This window comes from Terrapene carolina, unplaced genomic scaffold (assembly GCF_002925995.2).
Source record: "Terrapene carolina triunguis isolate 2854851 unplaced genomic scaffold, T_m_triunguis-2.0 Scaffold67, whole genome shotgun sequence".
Taxonomy (NCBI): Eukaryota; Metazoa; Chordata; order Testudines; family Emydidae; genus Terrapene; species Terrapene triunguis.
In genome coordinates, this window is record NW_020664418.1 from 14,544,904 (window position 1) to 14,568,126 (window position 23,223).

The following is a 23,223-nucleotide window of genomic DNA, read 5'->3' on the forward strand; positions in this document are numbered from 1 at the left end:
AGCAGGAGGTAGTTTTTAATTTTCTTGTCTAAGCAGCAGAATTCCGGGAAGCAGGGGCTATGAGTATAGCTGTAGGTACCTATTACTTCCAGGGAGAATCAATGCACCATGCGCCACTCCAGAACAGCATGTGGCTTAGGAGGAGACAGGAGAGAGCAGTTACCATGATGCTGCACTGGGAGGCAGACGGGCCTGGCACAAGACCCGTGTTTTTAAAGGGAAATGTCAAGAATAAATTACAGCAACGAAAGAAAGTTGGGCCTGCTTGGAGTTATTCCCAGGTTAAAAATAGCACTCGGGTCATGTGGTCCAGCAGCGTATTAAAACAATAACATCCCTGGAAATCCAGAGGGGCTGCATCTGGTCCCCATTTGGATTGAGTTCTGCCGGTTCATGTGTTTGCATTCTCTTGACAGTTAGGATTGATCCGTAATTTTCAATAAAAATGAACGTCTTGGTGAGTGCTGTATACTGTGCAGCGAACATATCCTCATTCCTGCTGCGTCCTCACATCCAGTGATCCCTGGCACTTACATTCTCCACTGCGGGTTGACACCCTTCCTGACTCCTGCAATAGCAGCCTAGTACTAGTATAGGGCCTAGCACTCCTACTGGGAGAGGCTGGGATGGAGTTACTGGGTCCCTCCCTAGAGCTGGCACTCCCGCACCGTTCCAGGGACTGGATTGCACTACTGTAGCTCTGAGCCCCCTCCTGCCCCTGCTCTGACAGCATTTCCTGCAGGGAGAGGCTGGGCCTGGAGCAGCTGTGACATAATTCCATAGCAGCTCCGTTTTTCACCCCTGGATCCAGCATGCCCTTTGCTTTGTGTACTGGCCTTGTGCTGTTAATGCGGTAGGAGGGTTAACAACTTGTTTACCCTCCCAGTTGGCTGCAGAGTTGTGTGAGGTAGTTACTCCGCAGGGGCCGGCTGAAAGCTTTGTCTTTGCCACATGTTGAAACCAGATGTCCCAGACCACGTATTCCAGCCTCCTATTGAATCACATTCTTCATCCTTGCGGGCACACAATGGACAATGGGCTGCTCTCTCCCTCCCTTTGATTCAGAGCGGAGGCCAGAGCAGAGATTCTGCTACTCCCCGATACAGCACAGACAGTGCAACAATGGAAGAGGAGTGCGAACTGGCCCGTCCACAGAAACGTGGGACCCTGGCACGTCATGTCTGCCGGGGCCCCGCCCCTCCCATTTTACTCTGTTCACGCAGACGTCACATGCGGTTTGGGGGGCCCGGGGCACTGGCACGATGCTCCCCCGTCTCCGCCCCTCACCCCTGAGCAGGAAGCCAGGCACTGCGCTCCCTGTCGCCCAGCCCAGAGACACCAGAGTGGGATGGCGCCCCTCCGTGAGGGCACTCTGCTGGGCGAGCCTGGCCCTGCTGGTGGCAGGAGCTGGGCAAAGCTCTCTCCCGCCCCTCAGGAGCTGACACCATTCTCAACAGGAGGGAGGAGGGAGCAGAAGAAGCCTGGCAGCTCAGAGTGGCTCTGCTCCCTCTTCCTCCCTCCTCCCCACTCCTGTGAGTAATGGGTCAGTCCCCTCCTCCGCCTCATCCCAATAGGTCAGTCTGCTCCTCCCCCATCCCAGCAATGGGTCAGGCTGCTCCACCCCCCCTCCCTCCCTGCAGCACTCAGCCTGCGCTGGGGTGAAGAGGTTCCTGGAGCAGCTGCCCCACCCCCAGAGGTGGGGGTGGGGGTGAAGAACCCCTGTGGCTGCAGGAGGAGCAGAAGTGAGACTAGGGGTCAGAACAGAGGTGGGGGTAACAAGTGGGGGCACGAGGGAGCAGAGGTGAGATGAGGGGTCAGAACGAATGTGGGGGAACAGGAGGGGCAGGCAGATACGCTGTCACTTTCACTTTGGTGGAAAAGCATAGGAGCCCCCAGGTTTTTTTGCCCCCTTTAAGTACTGAGCGGCCCCCAGCTAGCAGAGCTCGCAGATAGTCCCTTCTCGTTGGGTCTCTGCTGAATGGCTGATTCTGGTGCAGTCCCTGGCGGAGAAGCAGAACACACTGATAGTCCCACCTTTGTAGGACCACCTTTGCCCTGGGTACCGCTGCCCCAGTCGCCAGACTGCTAGCGGAGCTGAATGAGTTCTAGACCAGTTGGGCATCTCCAACACAGCCCCAGAGCAAAGAGACAGAGATACCTGCGTTGTGGCATCTCTCTCAATGCGCCACTGCCAGATATCATTCGTGCCTCCCCACTCGTGACCTGATTCAACTCCCAAGAAACTTTCCACTGACTTCAGTGAGACTTGGGCCAGGTCCATGGAGAGCTAGAGGTGCTGCTAGAGCCATGTCTGTTTCTGATGTTAATTTGAGTAGCATTGATCCTGACACAGGCGGTCTTCAGCTCACTGGCTTGTCTTGCCCGGCTGTATCTCAAGATCCAGGTTTCCACACACAGGCCACCCAGTGGGGTTTCGAGATTACAAATTCTCTGCAATTCCTGATTCAGAAACAGCCTTTCTGGGAAAGACTCCTCTGGTTTAGATTTTCTGTCTCTTCCATGGGGGTCAGGGGGAGGGATAAGCTCCACCTCCCTGCAGAGGCTGTGGGAAAAACTCCCTGTGGGAACTGAGGCCTAGTACAGCCCTGGGAAATGAGACCTTGCCTGTGAATTGTTCCCAGTCCCTGCTGATTGCTTGCAACCTCCCCATCTCCAGGGACACACACACACTCTCCCAGGCGATGTGGGCTGAGATTTGCAAAAATGGGGGCCTAAAATTAGGTTCTTAAATCCAGACTCTGGATTTTTGGAAGTGCAGAACACCCATTATTATTTATTTGATGTAGGACCTGTCCTGGAGATTGCAGAGAAGAACTAGGCCCCTTTGTGCTAGGCCAGAGGTGGGCAAACTACGGCTGGGGGCCACATCCGGCCCACGGGACCGTCCTGCCCAGCCCTTGAGCTCCCAGCCAGGGAGGCTAGCCCCCGGCCCCTCCCCCGCAGCCTCAGCTCGCTGTGCCACCAGCGCTCTGGGCTGCAGGGCTGTGAGCTCCTGCCGGACGGCGCGGCTGCCAGACATGCTGCTCTGAGGAGCATGGTAAGGGTGCGGGGAGCGGGGGGGTTGGATAAGGGGCAAGGGGTTCTGGGGGGCAGTCAGGAGACAGGGATCAGGGGGCGGTTGGATGGGGCATAGGTTCTGGGGGGTGGTGGTCAGGGGATGGGGAACAGGGGGTGTTGGATAGGTGTGGGAGTCCCAGGGGGGCCTGTCAGGGGGCGAGGGTGTGGATGGGGGGTGGGGCAGTCAGGGGACAGGAAGTGGGAGGGGGTGGATGGGGGTGGGGGCCAGGCTGTTTGGGGAGGCACAGCCTTCCCTACCCGGCCTTCCATATAGTTTTGGAACCCTGATGTGGCCCTCAGGCCAAAAAGTTTGCCCACCCCTGTGCTAGGCACTATAAACAAATAACGCAAAGATGGCCCCTGCACTAGAGGACTCAGAATCTAGGATTTAGACAGTATGCAACAGGGGACTAATCAAAGACAAAGGGGAAGAGACGAGGCGGGAACAGTGGAGGCAGATGTGACAACATGAGTTAATGGCTCCAGTGGCCTTAGAGATCACAGGAGATTGCCAGCGTGACCAACACCAGATGGGAGTGATTCGTGGGTATCTTAGCAAAGGTAAGTGTGATGGGCTGTATGAAGGCATGATAGAGTTAATGGGCTGCTGGGGGCCCAATCAGCACTGCCCTGCAACACCTGAAGCTGGTGTCTTCGAGGGAGGAGTTAAAAAAGGAAGAGCCCAGCTCAGCTGCTATGGGCTGGGAGGGAGAGAAGGGACATGTTTGTGTTGCTTTTGGACTTTGGGCACGTTGGTAGGCGTGGAACTGTTCTGTGACCGAGCTCTCTGGCTAGGTCCTTTCAATCCAGAAGGTGTTGGAAGCTGGGTGGAGCAGCGAGGAACCAGTAGGGAAACAGAGGCAGCGACCCTGCTGTGGTGTACCGTGCCACAAGGAGGTGTTCAGGGATGGTGCGTGGGTGCAGTTGTTTAAAGAAGGGATTTCAAAGAGGATATTGGGGTGGCTTTGTGAGTGTTGAAGCCAATGGTAGTTATAGGAGTTCACCGCCTCTGACGATTCAATCCAAGGACGATCAAGTTGGGCACCCAAAAACTGGCATACCCCAAATCTGAGGCCACATCTGATCATTTGGGCCCTGCCCTCTCGGTGCTTCTGTTTCTCCTGTAGCTGTCACAAGACAGATGATATTTACCCACTTTGTAAAGCATTTTGGGAGCCATGGGCAAGGAAAGGCTGTGCACTTGCAAAGTCTGGCTCTGCCCCTTGTCTTTGTCCTTACCGTTAGCCTCTTGCTCACTCAGAGAAACCTTAATTTGCTCAGTGCCAGGAGTGTCTCCTCCAGGCCTCAGCAAAGCTCCCTAGCCTGTGCACAAGGGTAAAGACTAAAGCCAGCTCCCATCAGGGATCAGCTAAGATCCACCTTCCGGTAAAGAATATCCCCCAGATTGCTTCAGGAATCTGGCCCGCTCTGCCAGCAGCGACCACGAAAAGGAAACTGAAGAGCGAACCTGGTTCCCATTAACATTCCTGCCTTTTCCCTGTCTGCGGCCTGGCTTTGGGTGAGGACTGTGGCCCCTCCCTGCCCTGCGAGTGCACATTTTAACAGATTGATTCAATGATAAACAAACCCACTTCTGCTTCTCTTCACCCCTCAAAGCTCACTGCAAAGGAATATTCTGCCTTAGGGGTGGGGGGAAGAGGTCGGTCAGGAGATTTGGGTAGGAAGTGCAGGGAGACCATCTAGTGATCTCCAGTAAATCCTTGCCACAAATCTGGTGTCTTCTCCTTGTGCATCTTTGTAGCACCCCTACCCACTCCACCTGGAATCTCACCTATCTACACCTACATAGTAATGGAACTGGGAATGCCCATTGGTTTGGGTGGGCAGGGCTAGAACGCAGTGCAAAATATCTGTTGATGTGAAAGATCAGTAACTCCAGCTCAGATGCCCATATCAAGGTTGGACTCAACTAGCCCAAGAGCTCAGCTTGTTCACACTTTCCAGCCTAATCCATGCTACCCCCTCCTGTTTTAGCTAAGGTTTACTGAATAGGACAGGGATGAGTACCTGCAGTACACACTTTGGAACACTAGAGGGAGCGCCGGTGGGGGAAAGGAGGAATGGGATGAGAAAGTGAAATAGTCTGTCTTTTACATTGGGGAGTTGGTGAAAATAAAGGATTCTTGGTCTCCTATGTATGGTTAGATGAGAATTAACAGGACAAAATTCCATTAAATAACCTGCCTCAGGTCATACGTGAAGTCTGTGGAGGAGCAGGGAATTTCATGTCCTAGGCTAGTGCCCTAACAACCAGACCATCTTGCCACACAAGTCCCATTTGAGCCCTCCAAACGCGGCTTAAATGGGACTTCAGCAGCGCATAAGCACAGTGCTGAGCCCCTGCACCGAGTAAATTTCATCCTGCATGGATGTTAAGCTTTTACTTTTAAGCCCTCCGAAGCCTGAGATCATCAAAACTGAACTCTGCCTCCTCGGGCACAGGTGTCCTTACGATACTGTCTTTCACCACGTAATCCCAGACTGCCTCTTGGTACATCACATGCTGCTTCCGCGGCCTTGGACCCAGGTACATCAGCCTTCTATGCGTAGTGTGTCAGTCAGAGTCCATCTAAGAGGTGCGTATGGAAAAGTGCACAGTAAGCTCTACAGACGCAGCCCACTCCCGGAGGAGTGTAACATCATGGGGTAAAGAGGAGAAACGTACTGGTGTGTGCAGGCCCCACCTAGCTTTGCGGCTAAGCTACTTTTGCAGTTTGCTGCCCCAAAGCCAGGGTATCCACTGAAACTGAATCCACCTTTGCACAGAAAGCTGTATGTGTGGGGAACTCTATGTGAGGGCGTGTGCATTTTGCAGTGTGAGCTTGTTTTCAATTTCAGCGGCTCCTCTAATTTCCAGGCTGCCCAAGAACGGTCTCTCCAAGCAACCCTGGCTTTTTGCCTGCCCTTCCTTACAAGGGATGTAGTATGGGCCTGATCCAAAGCCCACTGAAGTCATTGGAAAGATTCCCATTGACCTCAAGGGACCTTGCAATACAGCCCAGTAGGGGCTCCTGCTCAGGGGATGGATGAGGTACCTCACAGCGGCTGAGGCAAGGGCTGCAAAGTTTCCTCATGTGCTTCATGTACAGTCATAACTCAACTAGCCACACATGCATGCATAGCTGGCCTTCCTTAACTTACGCCCCTGGAGGAGATGGGTAAGGTGTGCTGGAGAGGCCAAGTAACCATTTTTTTCTCACAATGAGGAAAAGGGTTGTTTTATTTTCCAGGCTCCATGTTCTTAAAAAAGCCTGCCATGTTTTGGCTCAAAACTTTCCCAAAGAGTTCCCCTTTGGGCATGGATGAAAGTCTAGAAAATTTCTGTCTAAAAGGTGAAAGTTTCAGAGAGTTAGTGCACGGGAAAAGGGGGTTGGAATGGAGACTGTCATGCAACAAGCTGGTTGTGCCTGCTGTGATAGCGCCTTTCAACAGAGGCTCTTGAAACGCTAACATTCATTAAGGGCTTGGTTACACGGTGCATTAGTCTGCCAGCTGCGTGCTAGCTGGCCCCTGTGCACCCTACTGGCGTGCACCAGAAGTTCCCTAGTGCATGTGAACCAGGGCTTAAATTCAGCCAGCATTGTCCAGAGCAGAGCACCGGTAAATATTTTCAACCCCTCAGGAGTTTTTATAGAACTCTGGGAAATACTCTACTCTGAGGATTTAAGGCTTGGTGTGAATGTAGTAGTCACTACATTAACACGCACTGGGACCCTTGTAGTGGGTGCCAGCAGGTCCCATACAGGACAGATAGTGTGGGACCCATTGGCACAAACTAGAATTTACACCCCACGTGTGTGCGCTAATGCATCATGTAGACAAGCCCTACAACACCTCCTAACCTCAGTTGGGAGTTAGGAAATGTCCTTTGCCCTTAGTGGGAGAAACAGAAGCCCAGCAATGTTAGCCAGTGGCTTGCCCAAGCTCACACAGCCTGTGACTGGCAGACCCAGAAACAGAACCCTGGAGTCCCAACTTCCAGGGCTAGATCTTTTTTGCTTCATCAAAGTCAACTGGGCTGTGAAGAGTTGCAGCCCCTGAAAATCTGGCTGCCTGCCTACTGCTCTAACCATGCTAGGGGGAAAGGGGGAAGCTGCAAACCTGATAGGCTGAAGCAGCTAAGTACGTCTGGGGCTTGGCTAGCTTGCTCAAGGTCTTCACAGCTGTTTTTACCACATTGGCTAATTACGGAAGGTGATTGTGAGTAAACAAAGCCCTTCCTTGTCTCCTGTTTGACCCCGCAGAAATAACAACAATTATAAATACTTCTACAGCACTTTCCATCTCAGGATCTGAAAGCCCTAATGCACGTGCATGAACTACTCCCTCTCCCTGCAAGCTTCTGTATAAATATTTCCATGTGGCATACAGGGAAACCGAGGCACGGGGAACTTACATAATTAGTTGTGAGATACAAAGTTATACACTGTGATGTGTAGACATGGAATTATGATTCCACCCCAGGGTGAGTCAGGAGGGATAGACCAAGCTCCTGTTCAAACCTGCTTCCTAGATCGGCAAATGGAGACCCTTGGCCAGCAGATCTCCATGCTCCTGTGTGAAAGGGGGCCGGCTCAGCCATGTCCATGTCACCATCCCATTCCCTGGATGCAGGGGGACCCCAGTGTAGACTATTCCATGCAGCCTGGGGTTTGCATGAGGGAGGTCGTCTTAATGGGCTGGCAAGCTAGGAGGAGGAGTAGATGGAGTGGGCTGAAGGGAGGATGGTTTGGGGGCTAATAAGCAGGCCTGGGAGACAAGTGACTTTGGTTTCATTCCTTGCTCTAGCCATGCTTAAATAATTCATGTAACCTCTCTCTCCCTCAGTTTCCCCCACCTGAAAAGCAGGGCTAACTCCTGCACCATGGGAGGTGGGCAGGAAGGGTCAATAATGTTTGTCAAGCACTTTGAGATCCTTGAGGGAAGGAGTGAGGCACAAAGTAAAATAAAAATAATGACGTTGAGCGCAAAGAAAGTACGGGGAATGTGGGGCGAGTATGTTTCCTTCGAGCAAAATCAGCTTCCCAAGGTTGCTCTCATGTGAAAATCCTCCTTGAAGAATTCTCTGCTGGAACAAAATGCGCCAGAGTGACACATGGGAGGGTGGCAAGGTCAGAGAGAAGTGGGAGGATACAGCCATTGGATGCATCCTTCCTCCGAAGCCCCCAGCACTGGACACGGCTGGAAACAGGAGACCGGCCTGGCAGGATCGTTGGTGTAATCCGGTCTGGCAGTCCCCATGTCCTTTTATCTTGTTTCCTGCGCTCCGCCCCCCCCCCCGCCAACCCCCCCCCCCCCCCGCTCAGCTGCTTTTATTCTCCAGTTCAACTTTTGTAACCCCCCAAAAGGCCTTCTGGGAATGAATCTCTCCAAAGACCCCCCACGCACCAGGGAGGGACTCTTCATTCACAAAGCGACGGACTCTGCCAGGAAGCGGGTACATTTCGCTTTCCCGTTAGTGCAGAGACCTGTGTTTGGATTAGAGATTCCCCCCACACCACGCGCACGCACACAGCTTCTTCTGCGAGAGGCAGGCCCTGTGGTTAAGGACAAGGATGTGGCGGCAGGAGGACTAGCTTCTGTTCCCAGTTCTGGCGCTGCGTGAGAGCTAACTGTTGTGATTACTCAGCTGGATCGCCCAGGGAAGCTATAGTCTCATGCTACTGTGTCATCAAGGCAGCGTCATCAAGGGCCCCAGGCTCTGTGGAGGTAACATAGAGCTCCTGCTGTGTGCAAGGAGGAGGGTGTAGCAGTGCCATCTTCCTGGATGGGCTTTGGACCAGCTGCTGCCTCAGTTTCCCTCTTAGTTCGGGGACAATCGCTTGCCTACATTCTCTGCCACATGTGGGCTGCTGATCTGATGCACTCACTGCCAGGCCCAACTGTCTTTCCAGGAACAGTTTAATTCTTCAACATAAAACTTAGCTACAGCAGCAGCGACAAAAGCAGTTCCCCTTTCCCCTCGGGGCTACAGCTCCCAGAGGCTTTCCCCCTGCTTCTCGGTGCTGAAAGGAGGAAACACCCGCCTCTCTATCCCCCTGCTCCTGGGTGACCCACCCAGGGGTGAATCCGCCCCACTGGGGCACCACTGGCTTAGGGAAGTACAGTTTGTAGCCCCCTGGGCTGAGAGGAGATGAAGCCCCTAATGGATCGGCACAGAGGGGATGATGAAGTGGGGCTTTGACTTCAGCACTGGATGAATAAAGGGGATGGGGCAGCTGGGCCATGAAGGAGATCAAAGAGCCAGGATATGGCACAAGAAATGGCTGAAGCCACATGGGGCGAGCAGGGCTGCCAAAGTTCCCCCTCCAGGAGAAAAGCGGGAGTGGGGAGAGACACATGGACTGTTAAATAGCCCAGTTTATTCCCATTGTACATGGTAACCAGGAGCTCTATGGTGGATCAGGGAATTGAACCCGGCTCTCACATGTCCCAGCCTGACCTAGGCTCTCATACCCTTGATGCTTTGCAGCTGAGCACCATGGGGGTGTGGTTCTCTGAATGCCTTTGTTGATGCTTTTCCCCACCCCATCATCACTAGGCATCAGCCTGGCCATGAAGTGTTGCCGGGGGCTCCCTCCAGAAGCCGTTACTGCGTTTCCAAACATGGTCCGACAGCAGGGATCAGCACTCTGGAGCAAATGTTCAAATGGATGTTTGAGCACGTGGAAGGTTGCAGAGCATTGAGTTAAACTGCAGAGTCCAGTTTCTGATTATTTCATAGGCCCGTTGGAGTTGCTACACCAGATACAGTCATTGGCACAGACAGTCTCTGGCAGTGGCCAGTGCCTGATGCTTCAGGGAAAGGCAATATCCCCAGCTGCCTGAAGGCATTTGGTCAGTTGTGCAGTGTTCCTTCCTGACTTTTGTAGTGATCAGCTCCTGAACCCCTGAAGCATGAGACTTGATTACCCCAGCCTAGCATTTCCTTTTGGATATGCTGAGATGTCTTAGAGACCTCAACTGTGACTGGTTTCCAGCAAAACTCGGCCATCCCCCTGCCTTGATGAGCACCTGCCTGACCACACACAGTCGCGAGGGTGAGTGTGGAGGTGATGAGAGCCCAGTGGCCCCAGTTTCACATTCTCACCGTCAGTGGCTTCTGGTTTTCCGCATTGAAAGAAATACTTCTAGGCAACTGTGTGCTGGGGGAGCCAAGGGAACCAGAGCAGCTGAACTTTGCTTTGCGGATTGTTAGCTGGCAGGGTTTGGAGTTACACTGTTGTTATCCTGTTTGCTTTAGCCGCTCCCTGGGCACAGGTGTGTACTGTACACAGTTACTAGGAAGCAGGAACAGGTGGGGTGAGGGGGAGTTCACGTTCTGAACCTAGGGTGGAACAGTTTAAGTCATTGCATGAGCCTTTTTCTTCATTTTCCCAGCTGTGTGACACGACTTGCTTTGTGAGCATTTGCCCAGCGGGATGGTTTGCAAAAGAAGCAGAAGTGTGTGTGTGTGTTGCCTTTACTGTACTTTCACTTCTGAGCAGTTTTTGAAACGTGCAAGCAAGGTCTGACACAGCTGGCACTGGTGCAAGGCAGATCAAAGTGCTGGTGTGGCAGTTGGCACCTACAGGACACTGCTGTGAGGAAGCTTGCAGTCCTGGAGTTTGAACTCCCATTGCCAGGCCCCTGAGGAGAAGACCCTCTCCTTTCTGGAGTCTCAGGTGTCAGGGCAGAAGTTCCACTGCCCAACCCTGAGACAGCGCTAAAGATATGCTCACTGTGGTAGCGTTAGCTGCTCATGAGTCTGGAGTCCCAGCTGCCTGGTACGAAGGCTCTGCTGTGAAGAGGATCACTGCCTGAATCACTTCCAAGGCCAGCTGATAGGAGGGCACTGCTGGAGGAAGATCACCTTTCCCCCTAGTCAGTTATGCAGAAATTAATGGAATGGCTCTATTTCTTCCTATCTTCAGTTTCCATGTGGGTAAATGTATGACCTCACAATCTCAGCATCTATGATATCACAGCTAGTTACCATGGAGAGGTGATGTCAGAAGTCAAAATTCCCCAAGGCCGCATTTGGCTTCAGATTGCTGAATGGCCAATTCCTGTTAGAGCAAAGGAGAAACAAATCATCTAGCCAGATGAGAAGAGAGAGCTCTGCTGTGTGCGAGGCGCGCTGAACTCGTCTTGCTTTTGACAACAGCTGAAGCCCAGAGCGTGGCTGTGGCTCGCGGCGTCGCGTCAGCCTGCCTGTGGACAGAGCTGGACCTCTTCCAAGTAACCCAAATGACTGAGCCTTTCCTCTGTTTTTAATGATTTCCTATGATGTCCTGGGGGACTGTTGTGCTCGTGAAAACTACTGTGTGTGTCGCCTTTGCTCTCTTTCCTGGGCAATTTTTGAAACATGAGCAAGCAAGATTAGGAGCTGACACAGCCTTGGAGGCTGAACTCCTTGATTTATCCATGGACAGGCATGGGGAGTAGCAGCCCTCCCCCTCATCCCCCACTAATGTGCCTTCGCCCAACCTGGGAAGGGTCTCCTTTAGCAGGGTTAGGGGCTTCCATAGACCATTGGCATCCTCGGTCTCTGCTGAAACTGCCCAGACATGAGTCTCTGGGTGATGGGCACTGATGGCCTTTGGGGGGGATGCTGGGGAGCAGATGGTTTGGGAACCACCCCGCTCCTCCACTGAGCCCTTCCTGGTGACAATGGTCTATCTTCCATCACTTGAGCATGTATGTCTGTGAGTGAGAGGAGTGTGTATGAGAGACAGAGAGAACCTCGTTTGAACTGATTCAGGAGTGAATCCATGGGATTAGATAGGTCCAGCAGCACGGCTGGCTTTGGGCAAGACACAGATCCCTGTCCCAGGAGTTTACAACCTGCATCTGAATTACAAAGCCCCTTTTGCAAGAGCTCACACACTCCGCCTGTGATTTCTGCAGGCTCAGGGCAAGGCAGTTGTGTCTCGTGTGAGTGTTGGAAGGTTCTTGCGGGTCGGTTATCAGAGCCAGGGCTTTGTCAAGCCGGGCCTTAAAAGCCTCAGAACCAAGAATCGCAGAGCCGATGTCAGATACCAAATGCTAGAACCAATGGTCATAGAATCATAGAAGATTAGGGTGGGAAGTGTCCTCAGGAGGTCATCTAGTCCAACCCCCTGCTCAAAGTAGGACCAACACCAACTAAACCATCCCAGCCAGGGCTTTGTCAAGCCGGGCCTTAAAAGCCTCAAAGGATGGAGATTTCACCACCTCCCTAGGTAACCCATTCCAGTGCTTCACCACCCTCCTAGTGAAATAGTGTTTCCTAATATCCAACCTAGACCTCCCCCACTGCAACTTGAGACCATTGCTCCTTGTTCTGTCATCTGCCACCACTGAGAACAGCCGAGCTCCATCCTCTTTGGAACCCCCCTTCAGGTAGTTGAAGGCTGCTATCAAATCCCCCCTCAATCTTCTCTTCTGCAGACTAAACAAGCCCAGTTCCCTCAGCCTCTCCTCGTAAGTTATGTGCCCCAGCCCCCTGATCATTTTCATTGTCCTCTGCTGGATTCTCTCCACATCCTTTCTGTAGTGGGGGGACCAAAACTGAATGCAATACTTCAAATGTGGCCTCAGCAGTGTCGAATAGAGGGGAATGATCATTTCCCTCGATCTGCTGGCAATGCTCCTACTAATACAGCCTAATATGCCGTTGGCCTTCTTGGCAACAAGGGCACACTGCTGACTCATATCCAGCTTCTCGTCCATTGTAATCCCCAGGTCATTTTCTGCGGAACTGCTGCTTAGCCAGTCGGTCCCCAGCCTGTAGTGGTGCATGCCAGAATCAGGGTTAGAGGTTGGAGGCAGAGCCAGGAGTGGTCACTGAGGGGTGGAGGCGAGGCGTAGGGGCAGGAGGAGACATCTCCTCATCCTCCACAGTGCCTGATGCCCTGAGATGTCTCAGATACCCAGAATGTCTTACTCCCACCAGCATGTCTGATCCCCCCCAAGATCCTTCTTCCCTGGAGGTCTCCTCCCACCTGATTTCCCAGGACTGGTGTGTGCTACTGGAGGTGGTGTCATGTATGTGCAGGTCTTTCCTGGGTGTATGGTAAGCTGTGTGTGTGTACGCGAAGGGGTTGTTTGTGTGGGCTGGAGAATGCGTTGAAGGTTTGCAGCCAGTGTTGGTGTCTGCAATGGCGCATGTAGGAGCTTGTGGCTGTGTTCCTGCTTGCTTACATGCCTAGCCTCTGATGTAATGCTCCTTGCAGCATTCAAGCCTGGAGTGACTTGCACTGTGTGCAATTTCTGCTAAACAAAGAAGAGTTCAAGCTGGCCTGGAGCGCTGCACCCTCGGCAAAGAAAAGGCTTAACCCCCTGCTGGCAGTAGCTGGAGGGTTTGAGCTGTGCCCGCATCCGCGAGCAGCTGAGCATTACAGAACCAGAGCCGGGACGCCTGTAGTTCTGCGCTGAGTGCTGCATGCTGACTTGGGAGACCTCTGTACTGGGTCCAGAACCAGAACCTCCACCCTGGTCACCAAGAAGAGAAGCTGCATCAGTTCAAATGAAAAAGCTTTGCCCCCTTGACCTCCCGATCTGGGTTCACGCCAGTGTGGTGCCATCTATTTCTTCCAGAAATAGCCTTTTTGCAGCATCACTCTTTTCCTGGTACCCAGCTGCCCAGCCAGGCAGCCCCAGTGGCTGGGATTGATGTTTGCTTTCCCTGATAACTATGACTGGTTCAAACACCCTGGCTGGACAGTGGATGATTTAAAATAAAAAACAGAGCAATTTATATGCACATTTTGTAAGGAGCTGGGTGGAGTTATGGGAGGGGAAGTGGGGGGATGCTGTTGATCATGTGCCCTTGGCCATCTGATGGTCCAGACGCTGAGGTGCTCTGGGAGATCAACTCCGTAGGAGGGCTGGATAGTCACTCAGAGGAGGGGAAGTCCTAGGGCATCCCACCACTCAGGGGGAGAGTGGAGAGGGGTGAACTATCCCAAGACACATTAGAGAATCCCCTGGGGCATCCAGAACTCTTGGCGAATGGGATGTCCTGGGAAATCAGTCACTGGTGGGAGGAGACCTCCAGGGAAGAAGGATCTTGCAGGGGGCGGGGGGATGGGGATCAGACATGCTGGTGGGAGTAAGACATTCTGGGTATCTGAGACATCTCAGCATCAGGCACTGTGAAGGATGAGGCTGCCTGCGAGCAGACAGATAAGGTATGGGATGTCCTGGGGGAATCCTGCACTCAGGGAGGGCAGGAGATCAGACACTCTAGGTAGCTCTCTGGATCAGATGCTCTGCAGGATGAGATGCCCCAGGGGAGAGACAGCACTCTGCTGGGGCAGGGAGATATCTTAGTGGCCTTGCATCTCAGGCGGTAAGACATAGTGCAGAATCCTGTGTCCTAGGCTGACTGGCTCCCTCCAGGAGCTGGATCTGTCATCCTGGATTGCAGGAAAATGCTTGGTTTTTATCCAGGGGTGAGGAACCCTTCTCAGAGAGGGGCCATTTTCTTTCCCAGTGTTTCCATTGAGCCTCAGAGGGTGTGCTCCCTCTGAAGGTGCGGGGAGCCCTCTCTCCATCCCCAGTTTGCTGGCTAATTATCAAGCTCCAGAGGCCCAAGGCTTGGCAGTTTGGTGACCTCTCTCTCCCACTCCATTCCCTGTCCCAGACTCAGATGACCAGAGAATCCCCTTGCTTTCCAAATGGGGCTTAATGCTGTTCCCGGGCAGGGTGATGGCACCCTCTAGTTGTGTGTGTCAAGGGGGAAACCAACGCGAGGCGTCTGAAACAGGAAGGAAGGTTGCCAAAGAGAGAGGAGGCAGGTATGTGATTCTAGGCAGCCAGCCAGCCAGGCCCCACGCTGGGCCTGCTCAACAGGATTCTTGCTGGAAACAATCGGCGTGGCGAAGGGATGTACCGTGCCAGTTCAGTGCACTAACAGACATCGGGTGTGTGGGGAGACTTCTCTTCGTTAGCTGGGCCAGGCTGGCTGGCTGCCTAGAATCACATACCTGCCTTCTCTCTCTTTGGCAACCTTCCTTCCTGTTTCAGACGCCTCGCGTTGTGCCGGGAGCTGTGCTAGGTAAAGGGATGCTCTGCAATGATGCATGTGACTTGAGGTATAAAACATAACCTGCTTCCAAGCCGGACTCATCCAAGGGCCCAGATTTAGTCATAGTTTAAGGCCAAAAGGACCCACGAGATCATCTAGCCTGACCTCCTGTAGATCACAGGCCACCAACCCCACCCAGCACCCATACAACATGGCCAACAACCAAAGCTGTATTACAGCTCACAGGAGACTAGATTGTTACCTGCCACAGGCAGAGAATAGGATGGACACAGGTGCACCAGTGCCTGAGGCGCTTGCAATGGCAGGGAAATGATTAAGGGAGATATACCCAGATAATCCTGGTAAGTGACCTACACCTGCATGCAGCAGAGGAGGATGAAACCCCCCCAAGGTCACTGCCAATCTGACGTGGGGGGAAATTCCTTCCTGACCCCACCTATGGCAATCAGTGAGCCCATGGGCGGCACATATCATAGGCTGGGGGAAGCTATGCCTACCCAAACAGCCCAGCGTGGCCCCGCCCATGTTCCGCCCAGAAGAAGGCCCCCTCCTGCTTGCCCTTTCCCCTTGGTCCCAGCCCAGGCTGGCTAGCTGCTTCTCTTCAGGGAAGCGTACTGGGGCTGTGGCTAGGGCAATGGCTAGGGTGGCCAGAGCCAGCCTGCGGTCGGGACTTGGGGTGGCTGGAGTTGCCCAGTGCTGGGGATGTGCTGCTCGGGGGTAGGGGGCTGCACACTGCCTACCTGCCCAGTGCTCGGGGGACTAGGGGGGCCGTGTGCCACCCGCCCAGTGCGCTGGGGGGGGAGGAGAGGCTGGCAGCCGTGGGGGGACAGCTCTGGGCTCTGTCGGGGGAAGAGGGGCATGATGGCCAGGGCCAGCCAGGGGCTAGCCTCCCCGAGACGGCGGGTCACCCGCCGCCCATGAGTGAGCCCCTGAGCATGTGAGCAAGAACCAGCCAGCCAAGCACCCAAGAAAGAGAATACTCAGTGCCACCCAAGAGCCCTGACCCTCCCCCCGTCATCTGGCACAAGCAAGGGTTTGCAGAAAGCTACTATCCTAGTCCCATGGGCCGAGCTAAGACTAGGCTCCCCCAGTCTACTGAGTCATGGTTTAGTGCTCTAGCTGCTAGTCTGGGAAGTTGGAGTGGCTAGGTAAGAAGAGACAGTTGGGGTTGTCAGGAAGTTCTACCCGTGAATTTTGAAACAGTGCTGAATGTGGTCAGTCCTTGGCAACACCTGCAATTAAGTCACGCTCAGCGCCAGTTGCTCTGCACCTGTGTCTCACATGGCAGGCCCAGACGTGGGTTGTTTTGTAGTACAGCTTTGGATTCTAGAGCACAGCTGTGCAACCAAGAGTGGGGGCTGTGCAAATTCTGCAGCTCTAGATGAACAGAAAAGCAGAGGGCCTGGTGGGCGCTCGACAGGGTCCCAAGTAGCTAGTGGTGGGTATTTTTAGAGTTGGATGAGCAGTATTAGCAACCTCAAACATTAAAAACCCAGGAGTCAGGCCCCAATGAATCATGAGCCTGTCTTAAAAATCATAAGAGAACAAAATAATAAATTGTGGGTTGTGTTTGTTTGCCTTCTGGTCGCTGAGTCTTTCCAGAGCCCTTGGTTTACATTTTCCACCTTTTCTTCATGGGAGCTAGAAATGTCCTTATTTTTGTAAATGAAAGCTGAGATTCTTCCAGTACTGAAGCTTGACGATAATAAGCACCAAAATCTTGAGAGTTGGCCCCTGGAGAAGTGTGTGGATGAGGTTTGCTGTGTGTGCAAATAAGAAACGGGCTCTTTCTAGATAAAGCACATTGTAGTTGTAGCCCGAGGTCAGGTGTCTTTGTTCTTTTGCACATTACAAGTGGTTCATTGGCTGAAGCCCCATGGTCTTCCACCCAGCCTTGGAACTGTGTAATCCAGGCTCTGATCTGTCCCGCTGTGGCATTGCTTGCCCTGTATTTTGTGTAGCCAAGTTGTAATTGCAAGAGTTTTCTTGTGCGAGTTGTAACGTGGTGGGCATTCCTCACTGCTTGTGTTACTATTTTGAGGAACACTGTTTCACTGCGGTTTGGTAAATATCAGGGTTATGTCTGACAGCACATACCGGCCTCCTGTCTGCTTTTCTTTTCTTTTTTCCAAGGGCATGTTGGTGGCTTTCTGGAGGCTTTGATGTATATGTGACCAAATGGGCAGCTTCAGATTTTGTGCCGGGGCCAGTTTGCTTAGCCACGTCCTCGCCAGCAGGGGTGGAGGCCAAAGATTTTCCAAAGTGATCAGTGATTTTTGGGTGCCCAGCTGGCGACAGCCTGATTTCAGAAAGTGCTGAGCACCCACCTGCTGGAAATCAGGGATCTCAAGTTGGCTGCTCCAAAATCCCTTAGTCCCTTTGAAACATCTTGTCCGTGAATTCATTTGGTGGGGAGTGGGGCAGATAAGACTTTTGTGAGAATAATCTCCATGGGATTGAGTGGGCGCATTGTGGAGGATGCCTCGCCTAGAAGAGGCATCCATGTTGCATAGAATCCAGTAATGTTGCGTCCTGGTTTTCTTTTGGGTGCTGTTCTGTGGTGTTGGGAGTATCATGGAGAATGGTTGATTCATCCTTCAGGCCCGCCTGCTTTGCTGAGGTTTTGTGATTTGTTTTCAAACGCAGACATGGGCCGCTGCAATCTCTGCCCCATCCCCTCTTTGAATGTTGCGCTACCGGACACCTGAGGCACTTGCTGTAGGTTTGTCAGCATTCCCAGTAGCTGGGGTATCACAGGAGGCAAAATCTGGAGAGGATGGAAATGTTTGTGTTATTACCCAATTTCTTTCTTGTGTGTTCGCAAATAGTTAAGGTGCTTTTGACCCCTGTGCTCATCTGAGCTTTGATCTTTGTGGCATGCACAGAGGGGATTGATTTCATTGGTGTACCTGGAAAGCTGATTTCCCATATGGGCATGTGGTCTCTGATATGCAGATGGGCTGCCTGCTAGCATTTTGCTGAGATTTCAGAAAGCCGTTCCTCTGGTTACTTTACTGGCCTGCAGAAGCTTGTGTTTGCTTTTGTTCTTTATACCTCCCTAAATAATCCTGGAAATGCACGTCCAGAGATCAGAGCAAAGAAGTTGGGAGTATTGGGGGTAGGTGCTGGAAAAGGGATTGGAATCTGAGGGTGATTTTCATTTCAAGGAATAAAGGGGGCATCGAAATTGCTACACCAGTTCAAACCAGTGGCCTGTGGAGTTTGATATCTGGCCCAGCAATGACATTTCTTATTTGTGCAATGTGTAGCGCTTAGGGGCCCCAACCAAGATCAGGTCCCGTTGCGCTAGGTGCTGCACAAACACATAGTAATAGACAGTCCGTTCAGCTGAAGAGCTTATGATCTAAAAAGACCAGACAGACACAGGGATGGAGGGTAAAACAAAGGCATAGAGAGGGGAATTGCCCAAGATCTCAAGCAGGTCAGTAGCCGAGGTGGGAATAAAACTGATTCCCCCCAGTCTAGTGCTCTACCCTGCCCCTCTAAAGACCCTGTGCAATGGCTCAGGGGGAATGTCAGAACCAGCATTCTCCTGGCTCTATGCTCCGCTCTAACTATTACACTGTGCTGCTTTGCTCCTACTCAACATGTTCAGGTTAGCCAGGGAACTGGCCATCTGGTTTAAATCTCTTTTAATGGGTTCAGCTCGATGGAGGTCGATTTTGTGCTACAGGGCAGTTCATGTTTGGGTGAGTTATTATTCCAGTGTAGTGGAAGCCCTCTTTACTCCACGCTGGGCTCAGGATCACAGATTCCTGCGGGTGGGCAATCTCTGACTATAATGGCTTCTGTCTTTGGTTTGTTGATTATGGAAACGGAGATTAGGTTGAATCCCTGTCTTAGGTGAAAGACCTCAGCTTGGCCTGCAGGTATTTGGCTTCATGATGAACAGCGGAATGTCATCTGAATAAAGCAAAATTCTCTTCTCTTCTCCCTCTGTATTTGTGCCTTGTATCTGTGAGCTATCACAGGTCATACGAGGCAGGGGGCTGATTGCTGAGGCAAAGCACAATGAGGATAAAAATCCAGAGCCTCATTTTTGTCTTTTATCCCCATTGTTCTTTGCACTGACAAGCAACTCCTTGGCCAAGTGGATATGCAATAACTCACGTATTCCAGGCATAGATGGAATTGTATCCCATCTGCAAGATGCCTCTGGTAGCACAGTGCCCCCTTAACTCTGTGCTGGGGCTTTGCTTCTGTACTGACTGCAGGGAGGGCACTGCTACTGAATCACGCACCCCACTTCCTGCAGCACTCTTTTCTCTAGAGCGTTCGCATTCAAGCCCTGTCCAGCCCAAGCCTGCTTAGCTTGTTAACTCTGCTGAGCTCCCAAGGTGGGACAGCTGCAAGGTTCCTGTCCAAACCAAACTACATTGTGCAAGACTTTAGAAACCACCTCCAAAACCCAGGCAGCGAAGTAATAAATGAAGCGTTCACTGGTATTCCAACAGAGGTGAGTCTGAACCCAAAATCCGAATCCCGCCCTAGGGATCTGGATCGGAACCTCCCATCTGGCTCCTGTTTTTAAAATAGGCTGAGCTAAAACGGGGCCTGATCCTTTGGGGGAGCTTGGACCTGGGTCCAGACCTGAACTTCCATCTCAACATTTTAGGAAGATGCAGATTGGAATATTCAGCAACCCCCTGGAAGCGCCTGGAGATGCTGCCTCGAACCATGGCATTGCTGCGAACTTTGTACTATCCAAAGCAAACGACCGGGAGCCCAGCTGGGCTCTAATCTGGATTGTGGCACCAACTCACCGTGCAGTCAGGGCCGCATTAGCTGGAAAGGAACTGGAAACGCATCCCTACCCCAGCAGGATCTCACTGAGGCTCTGCCTTGGAGCTGAGCTGCCCAATGGAGAAAGCAGCTGGGATATGAAGCAGGAAATGGTTTGTGTACAGAGCTCTCCTCCACATCAGACTCAGTGCAGCCCTGCCTCCTTGCCAGTCCAGACAGGCAAGTGCCAATGCCAGTCCATGCTGCACCCACTGCTCCCCTCCCGGCCTTTGTTGCTCAGTTCCAAGAGAATAACATGCAAGTTTCTTTTCTTCTTGCCTGGAATTCAGGGAATGTGGCCTCTGACTTTACTGGATCAGATTTTGACACCCCCTCCCAACTCAGGAAGTGGAGTGGAAACCATCCGCAGATGGATGGCTTGAGGAAATCCATGTCCAAATGCTTCCCAGTCCTTGGGCTATGTTAGCTGAGTTGCTGGGATTAAACAAAACCCATGGTGACTGGGGCTGGCAGGCAGGCTTGTGAGGAAACTGATCCTAAGGAATTTAGGAAGAGAAGGATGACTTTGTGGCTACAGCACAGGGCTGGGAGTCAGGAGATCTGAGGCCCAATTCATCCACTGAAGACAGCTGAGTTACACGGAGGTGAATTTGGCCCCTTGGCTCTATTCTTATCTCCTCCATGGATTTACCCTGTGATGTTTGGCAGCTTCTTACTCTCCGTGCCTCGGTTTCCCCAACTGTGAAATGAGGATAGTGATACTGTCGCATAGACAGCAGTCCCCTCCATGACTGTTTAGCCCTGGCCAGGACTCACGGCGACGCTCTAGAGTGAAATTGGGCAGCACAAGGCTGCATTAGTCAGTCTGGGGGCCAGAGAGAACAACAGGGTTCGTCTGTGTCCCGCAGCCTCAATAAATAATCCTCTTTATATCCATTACAACCAAGTCCTGTCTCTCTTCTCTACCTCGAGTGACCCTGCACACACCTCACATGGGGTTTTATGAGGCTTAAATTGTTATTGCTTGTAATGGGCTTTCAGATCTTCAGGTGGAAGGTGCCATAACTTAGCACAGCTAATTCCTGCTGATTAGCCTGGAGGTCAAATCTAATGTGAGGAACTCGAGACATTTCCCATTTCTATTCTGAATACACCTGCGGCTTCCTCATGGCGTAGGAGTTTGCAGGCTTCTATCCCAGAGGCTAGGAGCTAGGTAAAGGCCCAGAGCACTCTGAAAGCTGTGGGATCACATATGCATTGTTCCTACTAGATTCATGAAGACAGCAGGCTCTGCTGTAGTAGGTCTAGCTTGCTGGTCACAGTATTCTTATTAATTATTTGTATTGTCATAGTGCCTAGCAGCCCCAGTCCTGGCCCAGGACCTGTTGCGCTAGTTGCTGTACAAAAAATAGAACAAAAAGGCAGCCCCTGCTTACTCCAAAGAGTTTACAGTGTAAAGAATCTAGCTCAGGTGGTTCTCCCTGTCTCTCCAAATGTCAGACGGGTGACCACAACTTGGGTATCTTGGTATCAACGCATGGCATCTGGGTGACATGAGGCAGATGACAAACATGCTATTGTTCAGTAGCTTTTTACATTTGCAGAGCTCAGAGGTTTCCGAAGGTGCTTCCCTTGCCTCCCCAAATGCTTTTTTCTTAACAAAAACAACCTCCCCCCCATCTTTTTCTTTTATATGCATGTGAAATGCGTGCTGGTGCAAGAGGAGTGCAAAGGAGGTCTAAAACATTCCCAAATCACCGTGGTGATACCCAGGGGCGGCTCTATGTATTTTGCCACCCCAAGCATGGCAGTCAGGCGGCTTTCGGCGGCATGCCTGCAGGAGGTCCACTGGTAACGCGGATTCGGCGGCATGCCTGCGGGAGGTCCGCCGGTCCCGCGCCTTTGGCGTACCCGCCGCCAATTTGCCGCTGAAACTGCGGGACTGCTGGACCTCCCACAGGCATGCCGCCGAAGGCAGCCTGACTGCCACCCTCACAGCGACCGGCAGGCCGACCCCCGCGGCTTGCCACCCCAGGCACGCGCTTGGTGCGCTGGTGCCTGGAGCCGCCCCTGGTGATACCACTTGGACCTAAGTGACTATGCAACGCGCAGTGCAATGGGGAATTGGGCCCCTGGTTTCTTAAACATCTCCATTAATGCTGTTAATCTTTCAGAGGAAACCAGAAACACACAAGCTCCCATCTGCTCTGGGTGGACACTAATGACTCTGTCATGCCTTTCTTATTGCTGATTTATTTCTTTGTCTTAGACAAGTCCTTTGGGCTCCCATTCAAAGATCAGAGCTCTGCAAGTAGTTGCTAGGTTTCTCAGTTAGATTTTCTCCTCCCACCAGCTCACTGATTTGTGCAGTGTACTTTTTGCTGTAGCTGGCTCCTTTTTGCCATGCCAGGTGCAGCGTCTGCATTTCCCTGGTGCTGTACATAGGTAGATGGAGGCAATGAAGGTTGCTATATGAATGTAAATTATTCTTAAGGTTATGGTCTGGATTAGGCATAGGGTGACCAGATGTCCCGGTTTTATAGGGACAGTCCCAATATTTGGGGCTTTGGCTTATATAGGCGCCAATTACCCCTCACTCCCTGTTCCGATTTTTCACACTTGCTGTCTTGTCACCCTAATTAGGCAGCAATGGAACAACCAGGCTAAATTCCAGCATGTGAAATACAAAGGTGTCCACGCGAGGGACTGAATCCAGCAGGCCTAGTCGATCTACTTTTCTGCATGGCAGCCATGGAAGATTATAGTTCGCTGCTCCTTTAAGAGCCCCCCTCCTTGGCAGGAGCTCAGGGCTGAGCAGTGAACTCCTCCCTTTGCGGGGTGGGAAGCACAGCTCCATTCTAGCCTTAGAATGCTGCCCCTGCCGTTTCTATGGGGACAGATTCACAGTCAGCTTTGAAGTGGGCCTGAGCACTGAAGCTGGAGTTTCCCTGCCAGTTAAAGGCGCAGTCCCATCACTCCCTGGCTCTGCTGGCAGCCAAGGAATTTGGCCTGGCAAAAAGAAGGCCAAGCGCGCTAACCAGCTGCCTGAAAGCCCCTGGGGACTGGGAGGGCAGCCATGAGCTTTAGAGCCTGGGATTTGGAAGAGGCCGGCCTAAGGAGCAGTGATAAGTTATAACATCAGCCTTTTGCAGCTCCTCCTTCCTCCTCTGCTGCGCAGCGGCTCCTTCTGCAGAGGAATCAGAACCGGGGACTAGGGGGCATCATTTCAAGGCTCCACTCCTCTAGCTGCAGCCCAACCCCACAATTGCACTTCCAGCCATGTGTAATCTCCCCTCCAACTGTCCTGCTCTGCTGTGGGGTGGTAATTCCATCTCCAAATCAGTGGG